The sequence below is a fragment of the Sinocyclocheilus rhinocerous genome, unplaced genomic scaffold (assembly GCF_001515625.1).
Source record: "Sinocyclocheilus rhinocerous isolate Xijiao unplaced genomic scaffold, SAMN03320098_v1.1 scaffold715, whole genome shotgun sequence".
Classification (NCBI taxonomy): Eukaryota; Metazoa; Chordata; class Actinopteri; order Cypriniformes; family Cyprinidae; genus Sinocyclocheilus; species Sinocyclocheilus rhinocerous.
Window position 1 is genome coordinate 238,644 of NW_015646180.1, and position 9,297 is coordinate 247,940.

The 9,297-nt window shown below is 39.4% G+C and overlaps 1 long non-coding RNA gene across 1 annotated transcript in view; it reads right to left on the reverse strand.

Moving 5' to 3' along the window:
• LOC107707145 (uncharacterized) overlaps positions 1-1,478 on the reverse strand; it is a 14,670-nt gene extending 13,192 nt beyond the window's left edge. The window contains exon 1 of the long non-coding RNA XR_001636225.1: positions 1,469-1,478. This is a non-coding gene — a long non-coding RNA (uncharacterized LOC107707145). The remainder of the gene's footprint in view (positions 1-1,468) is intronic.
• Between the last annotated feature and the right edge of the window lie 7,819 nt (positions 1,479-9,297).

Genomic DNA, 9,297 nt, shown 5'->3' on the forward strand with positions numbered 1-9,297 from the left:
TAAGCAGAGGATGGCCCACTGGATAGTGGATGCTATCACCCTGGCTTATCAGGCACAGGGTGTGCCCTGCCTGCTCAGGTTGCGAGTTCACTCTACTAGAAGTGATGCATCCTCCTGGGCGCTGGCTCGTGGCGCCTCGCTGACAGATATTTGTAGAGCTGCGGGCTGGGCGACCCCCAACACGTTCGCTAGATTCTATAGCCTTCGTGTGGAGCCGGTATCCTCCTGTTTTCTAGAGGCCCCGGTTTAGTGTCAGCTTGCTAAAACTGCTCCAGAGTGTCCATACTTTAGACCCTATGGAGCTCCTCCATCCCCTCAGCAGCCAGATGTGGCGGAACGTCCGGCGCCAGGCCCTCACTCGATGAATCCATGAGAACCGGTAGAGGGCTGGGTTCCATATGTAGAGACCTAAGTGGATCCCATATGTGTGAAGTCCACGGTATAGCCTGAGAGCCCGTGTTTCCCCAGCAGACTTCTGCCATTCCCAAGAGGGTTATAATCACCTCTAATCTTCCATATGCACCTAAACGGTTGTGTAAGTGTATGTGCTTCTGAAACCTCCTTCGGGAAGGATGGGGCTTCCCAAGTGGAACGGGTACATTTTCCCAGTGTTATCCAATCTCACTGAGTGGGTAGTGCTACGACAACAGTGACTGGTCTTCTTGTTGCGAGCCCCAGCCTACACCAAAAAGGGGCGCAGGAGGCTCTCACAGGACACTGAAAGGGGCAGCATCCATGGCGCTTTGGTAGGGATCCCAATTCGTCGGTCGCCGACGTGACATCGAGAGTGACCGACTGAAAGGGTACGTCTCGGTTACGTATGTAACCACAGCTTAGCGGCCGGGTCACCGGCTCGACTCCTCAGCAAAAACCTGGTATGCGTTGCACCGGCTGCCTTTTTATGCTCACGCTGTGATCAGCGGCAGCTGAATGGAATCATCGCATGCCAATCTGCATTGGCTCATTTAGTTTACACTCGAAGTGGATTGGTCTCTCTAAGCGAGATCCCAATTTGTCGGTCACCGACGTGACGTGTCCGTTCCCTCCTTCAGGGAATGAGGGTTACATACGTAACCGAGACGTTTGCTGATGTTTCCACCAGGCGTTTAAACTTTTTAACATGCAGTGTTGCAGCCTTCCTAAAGGTGTTCAGTGTCATCCAGGTTAGGGTTTTGTAGGCCAGTTAAGTTCTTTCACAACAGACTCAGTAAATCATATATTTTTGGACATTACTTTGTGCATAGGGACACCCCAAACTGTTTCAACAAAATTGGAAGCACATCATTCGTTTTTACTGGAATAGCCAAAGTCATGAATTAGAAGGGGGTTTCCACACAGTGTATTTATTTGTATGTGAAAAATATGGATTTATAGCTTGGTAAAAAAAGTTTTTATCTAAATGCATATGCTGTAGGTGGACTATAGCTTCCTTTTCTGGGAGTATGACACCCATTAGTCACAAACTCACTGTCCCCCCAAACTACAGCATTATTCAACGCAGAGACGGGGAAATGGGTCAACACAAACCACATGGAAACACCTGAGATGTCAATCTGGAAGCACTCCTCATCCCTCAGGGAGAGATTTGTTTTTCAGGCCGCTGTTGGTCTCAGCGCTTTTCACATTCATTATGCCGAATGACTGAGTGTGTTTTCGCGTTTGGTTTCATAAAGAGCCCCCTCCTATTTCAAACAGTCCCACATCAACTCCTAGAAACACTCTCACAAACCACGTACAGTTGTGCTCATGAGTTTACATAAGTTTACATAGATAATTGCAGAACATGTTTTGCATTTTAGAGAGCTCCTATAAATAATGTCTTTTTATATTTACATGAATTTTAATTATATTCAACAAGACAAAATAATAACTAAAACTACAAAATATCTTGTTCAAAACTTAAAGAGTTCGCCAAAATGGAAATTGTTCTTGCTGTTTGACTCATTTTGTTATACTCATGAGATTTCAACATAGGCTCATTATAAAACCAGCTTCTACTGACATTTCGGCAAAACTAAAAAAACAAACCTATACACAATTCTAGGGCTGCCCTCAACTAAAGATTTTTCTGGTCGACTAGTAGTCGTTCATTTTAAGCATTAGTCGACTAATCAAATGTTTATTAATGAACCATTTAAATCATTATAATGAGACTTTAGTTGCCTACATAGCCTAATAAGAGCTCAGGCGCACGCATAAAGCTTGCCACAGCACACCGGCAGAAGTAATGATTATGAATGTGTCAGGGAAAAACAGTAAGATCAAACTGCATTAACATTTTAATAATATATTGATAAACTAGTGTTTTCGGCTTAAGAGATGAAGTCGGTGACACTGACTCGTCATCACCACAGTAGTGGTTGCACCTGCATGCAAGTTTTATACGGGTTACATAATCTGAGAATATTTGTTCTCCATTTGAATTGGTTCATTTGAAAGTAGACATTTCACTCTCTATAGATATATTTTTCATGTCTGTAAGGGAAGTATACACGGAGTTTCGCGTTCAAGTTCACAGAGGCCGACACGGCAGAAAGCGCACCCTGTTTGCTTTCATTATTTTACAAAAGCGCAATGTTTTGTTGTTATAGTGAGTGCACACAAATAAACGTAGAGGCTTTACAGATTCAAAAGATGTATTACTGTTATCTGTATGACCAAAATGATGGAGTATTTTAAGACCAAGTGACCGCACCGGCGCCTCCATCTGTCATGCTGTGAGCGTGCTACTGTTCAGCTTTCACACTGAATAGTGCACATTTTTCTAGATTAACATTAGATTGAGCTGCCATGTAAAGTTGCTACTACTTACATATTTCAGATGATAAGCCATATTTGAGGTTGATGAATTATAGGCGAGCGTTTGGATGTACTGTATTACCACAAAATCCAGCCATTTACGATCTGTCAGTGCACTACCTGTGGATTTTTTTTTTTCTGCGACTAATAAAATGTTGGTCGACCAAGCCTCTTCTTGTCGACTAAAGGTTAGACGACTATTAGGGGGCAGCCCTACACAACTCACTATAGCTTTAAGCTGAAATGAACACTAGTGGCAGTAAAACACCAATAATTCACCAAAGATATTATTAAAGACTTGTTTTTGTGGTTCCTTGTACAATCCCCCACCCGGGTCATACTCACACCCTCTCCAAGCGGGACTTGAACCTGGGTTGCCGGCATGGGAGGCGGGTGCACTAACAAGGAGGCTAAAGACTACAGCCTCTAGCATCAGTCGCTAGTGCACCTCTTGAGATCAGGAGAGCGAGGTTTACCAGCACAGCACCGACCAGCTGGCCTCTGTTACACTCACCCCCTTAAACCTCACTCCCATCCAAATCAGTTCAATGGCAGTGTCGATGTTGCAAAATTCATCAATTATGAAAATAATTTGATTCAGACAATAGTTTCATCATCCAGCTCAATTCCGTTCCAGTTTTGTTCTCATCCGATAGTGTCAGTGCAATCAGATTGATAATATTATTGAATATTAAGTGTCTTTAAACAGGAACATTTATTTATTTTATTTTATTTTATTAAAAAATTTTTTTGTGGTGTGGTAAATTCATGTAGGCCTAAATATCTGACATATAGTGTAAAAAAATATATCACAGATACAGTCTCTAGATATATTTATGAATATTCATGGCAATATTCATGAAAATATCCCACTATGCACCTGAATGGATATGACACACAAACAGACAGCATTCAGACAAGCACAGACGATTTCTAGAACTCTCTAGAGCTGAAAAGGCTCCTCTACCCATTCCACCCAAGGGTGAATTAGTGTGTCGCTCGGCTCACTTTGTCTTTTCCATAGCTGCCTGCACCCTGCCTGTAGGAATGTGGCAGTCATTAATTCCATGGCTCAAACCTCCCAAAACAAGCAGCAATGGGAAGCATACACATCTCATTAGCAGTCAGTGCCTGTGTCTGTTTGCTAGCACTAACATTGCACGCACTCATTTGCATTGGGCTGTGGATTTGGCCCTGCCATGTATTAAAGGGTCAGGCAGGAGAGAGGACGCTTCGCTTTTGTCCTGTGCTTTTAAATGCAAAGTATGATACAACTGAAATCCTCCTTTACCGCTACAAGTCCAGCAGCTCTTCCCTGATGCATAAACAGGATAGCGCTATAAAACCCATTATATGCAGGGTGCGAATTACAGGGGGGTTTGGGGGGGTCTGACCCCCCTAAAGAAGGCTTTTCAGACCCCCCTGATGGCTGTCTAAACTAGATGTAGGGGGGGGTCAGATAGAAAGAAGGCTAGCCTACGCATAATATGGAGATTTACTTGTAAATAGTAATATGCATTTCTATAGCCCTAACTGATTTTAAAATATAATTTTGGCAACTCCTGAAATGGGTCGTATTGACAGTACCTGAGCGGTTGAAGAATACGCTATAGTGCATTCAAAGACGTGCATTTATTGCTTGGACGGAGCAAGAGCACCTAAAATGCACGCGTTTATTCAGTCGAGTGATAAAGTTTAACCTCTTCAACTTAATGCTGCTGAACTGAATTTATGGAGCAAATTATTTGCTAAAATATCCATAACATTAACAGCACCGCTGAAATACAACCGCGCGGTTCTGTCAGTCAGATGCGCGTGAAAGCTGCATGTGTTACTATAACAAACATTGTGCTTTCTTTCAGAATCATCATTGGCTGGTAGAAAGTTTTTACCTAAAAATTAAGATAAAGGTAAAGGTGTGAATAATTAAATTTTAGACACATTGTCAGTAATTTCACAAATTAAAATAAAGCCCTAGGAGAACTGTTGAGCGTCTCAGATCAACACACAGCGGTGTTTCATTAATGAATCCACGTTTTTAAATTAATCGAGTGAATCAATGATTCAGTGAACCATTCATAAAGGCAGTCACTTGCTTCGTTTCTGATTGAATCAGCCATTTGAAAAAATCGATTGAATTAATGATTGAATGACCCACTTAAGACAGGGATTTGCCACCACCTACTGGCACATTTAGTTTTATATTCAGAGTAATGTTTCTTTTTCAAATAATTTCATATTTCACTATTTATTTGTATTTTTTTATGTTGAATTAAAATATTTCTTTCTAAAGCTACATATATTTCAGCTACCTTTTTGTAATGTCTATTCAGTGTTTTTTTTTTTTCTAAATTAACACAACTATTATCTTTAATAATAACTTTATCTTTAATCGGCACATGATGTACATGTTAATTAATTAATCTCATTAATTAGAGATTCATTTGATTAATTAATCGGCACATTATGTAATTAAAAATTATTTTAAAAATCCCCCCCTCCCCCCCGATGGTCACTGCGTAATTCGCACCCTGAATATATGTGCAAGTGTGCCCACACCAGAGCCCTGCTAAATCCAGCCCTGTCATCTCAGCTCCATTTTTACCATGTTTAAATCCATTGCATTGAGTTTCCCTCTAAATCACATCTGAAAATATGGCTAAAAGCTGCATATTCTGCTTGAGCCTGTAAGGACTTGTGCCTAGGTGAATCCAATGCTTTGTCCAAACTAAAGCCAAATTTGTGCTCTCTCACCAACACTAAGGCCTGTAGACTGTCTGTGATGTCTGACATATTTTGTCTGTTTGAGATCTCGGTTTGAAGTCTCACCTAAGCTCCATCTGTCCCACATCCGCACTTGCAGGATTTAATTTACACTCTGTTTTCGGCAAGACTGTGAACTCATTTACTGCTTAAACATGATTTCAATTATCAGCATTAGTGTGGGAGATGTTTGGTTGCAACATTAAAACTAAGTCATGGTGTTATTTTATTTTTATTTTTTTTCTGAGAGGGAGAAAGACAGAAAGACATGAAAACATAAAGAGAAAGTCCCAAAGAAACATCCCAAACTTACTTCCACATAGCTTTCCATCCCAGACTGCACCTCTGCAAGTCAACTGGGAGATTTCCTCAACCCCCAGTTCATGAATGATAATAAAACATTGTGTTATGTAAATATTATTTTGTAATTAAATTTAATAACCTGCAAATGACGCAGTAACTCATATCATAAATCCCCTCATGTTATTAAAATAGCTGCGTGAGAATTCAGAGCCACATTAAAATCATCACTCAGTATTTCACACCTCCCCTACAGTGTGACCTTATGACACGACATCGACAGACGAAACACACACTGAATAGTGGCTCTAATTCAGGTGTGTATGGCACAAACATACAGTTGACACAAAAGGCGCATAATTGAACCAAAAGGCACAGATAAAGGGATCTTCCTTTATCTGACCTGAGTGATTAGAAATATTTTGTTTGATTTAAAAAGACGTGTATTTTTTTCTTGAACTGGAAACATGAGAACAATGTTTTTCTTGTGTGGAATAAGTTCTCACATGTTTGTTATACTCACTGGACATTACTCTGGCCATTTGGGTCATCACCATTTGTTTCACATTTCACAAAAATGTAACCACCTGTTCAGAATGCAATGCTAACTTGGTGTACTTACTGAATACCGCACGGTACACATTACATGTTACAGACTATTTGTTTAATAGTGAAACTGTCTGCATCAATCCATAATTAACACACACTAATATGCATGCTAGATTTTTGTCACATCACCTCATCACATCAGTGTCTGGTTGTTATTTGAAAGTAATACAAATTTATTTAGCAATTCAATAACTTTTGTGCAAAAAATATAAAAAACTTTTGGCATTTCACATAATTAGTCTATAATCACAAAAATCGCAGCTATAATTTTAGTTCATTTATCACACTGTAAATAGATGGACAAGTCAAGGGCATTGTGGGATACGGTATTATGGTACATTATATTGAAATATATACTGCTGAAATGTATATATTTATTTTTAAACCATTAAATTATTTGTGATTAGTAAGAAATTAGTATTTTGTATTAAATGTATTAAGGGATGTGTTAAATTGATCAAAAAATACAGTAAAGACATTTATAATGTTGCAAAAGAACTTGAAACTTTCTATTTAACACTGTTTTCAACATGTATAATAATACGAAATGTTGCTTGAGCAGCAAATCAGCATATTAGAATAATTTCTGAATGATCATGTGACACTGAAGACTGGAGTAATGATTCTGAAAATTCAGCTTAGCATTAAGTGAATAAATTACATTTTAAAATATATTAGAATATAAAACATTTATATTAAATTGTAATAATATTTCACTGATTCTTGATCATATAAATGCAACCTTGGTTCAGCATAAGAAACTTAATTTAAAAACAGTCAACATTTTACCAACCACAAACTTTTGAAAGGTAAATGAAGTCGACATGTACGCCTCCCAATATTCAACCATATGGGGTTTTCAGTGGTCTTAAATTATTATGTTTGGCCCCCTCTAATCCTGAATATGTGGTTACATCGATGATTAGAATTGGTGGAATTCAAAAGTGGCTTTAATAATGCATTAATTTCTCATTATATCACTGTGCCTTCTGGTGCCTCTTTTCTCTTTAAAAGATATTTTGTCCATGAGAGCACCAAGCTGACATAACTGCCCTTAGTCTTACCCTGCGGAGCCGCACTTACATGCCAGGGCTGAGGAGCCCTTCCCCTGCGCCCCCCTCCAATTCACCACCAAGTGGGAATGGGGGGGGAGAGGTGCATCTCAACCAGTGATGTAAACCAGAGCATTGTCACGCTGACAGAGTGACCTGATTAATGCATTGGCCTGTTGGCCGCAGAGATGAAAGGAAAGAGGTGGAAGATGAGAGAGAGAGAAGCAAAGGATAGCACAAAGAGCCAGACCGAGGAAAACCAGGCCTTGCACAGTTATGAGACCTGTTCTCTGCTCTCCAGCGCAGATCCAAGGCTGGAAATATGTCACAGCTGACGAGCTGTTGAAGGCTGAGAGGGAAAAGAGAGGGAGGTGGGCCACACTGATGGCCAGACCAGGGAGAGAGGTGGAAATATGTTATGTAACAAACTCTCAGAGGGAAAGGACGGCCAACACCAGAATTAGAGGAAGAGGGAGAAAAAAAGCAAGGGAAAAATGAGGGAAAGAAAAGTTTCCTGTAATCAAGCAGGGATTTTCCCCGTCTGTGTCTGTTTTTGTTTCTCTTTCTCTTTTAAAACTAGTTTTTAATGTTTATATCTACTGTACGTGCCTTTCACTTTATGCTACAAACTTACTTGCTGCAAACTTACTTGCTGCAAACTTGCTGCAAATCTGTCGACATGATGCCAGTGAATTGCAGAGCTGGTGCAAACATATCCACATCGCTATGATCAGATGCTTTCTTAACTGCTGTTTTCTGTGTGTGTGTGTGTGTGTGTGTGCGTGCGTGCGTGCGTGCATGTGTGTGTGTTGACATATTATTAATTATTATATATATTTACATATTCATCTAAACGTCACTCTTAGTAGCTTGGACGGCATCTAATTGTTTGTTAAAAGTATATAGCTGCAAAGGTATTTCCAATTACTTTTTACTTCTAAGCCAACCCTTACAGTCGGCCCACTCTCAAAATTAAGAATGGTTTTAATATAGTAAAAGTGTAGTAACTGTGTTTTTTGGCGAATTGATTACCATTTGTATAACCACAGATTTACTACAAATACGATGGTTAAATATGGTTAATGTTGCAAAATGGATAATTTGTAGTTCCTATGGTTTAACTATAGTAATGTTTGTTTGTTTGTTTTTTGGTTGTATTTGTAGTAAAACCATGGTTAATTTTTGTAAGGGAAGATTGAAAAATGAATGTGTTAGTATGGCAGGGCCTTGAATCACGTTCATTACAACAGGGGATGGACTTTTTCACTGGAGGAAGTGTTATTATGGATTATTGACTCATATTTAAGGTAGAAGTAGTAGTTTAAAGTTGCCTTAGTGATGGATTTGTTTATTATAAACACGCAGCTTTTCACTTCACAAGACGTTAATTGATGGACTGGAGTGGTGTGGATTGCTTGTTGATTACTGTGATGTTTTTATCAGCTGTTTGCACTCTCATTCTGACGGCACCCATTCACTGCAGAGGATCCATTGGTGAGCAAGTGATGCAATTCTAAATTTCTCCAAATTTGTTATCATAAAGAAACAAAGTCATCTACATCTTGGATGGCCTGAGGGTAAGTACATTTTCATTTTTGGGTGAACTATGCATTTAAGTCAAGTCAAGTCACCTTTATTTATATAACGCTTTTAACAATACAGATTGTGTCAAAGCAACTGAACAGCATTAATTAGGAAAATAGTGTGTCAATAATGCAAAAATGACAATAGTAAACACTCATTTTTCAGTTAAAGGCAGTTCATCATTGAATTC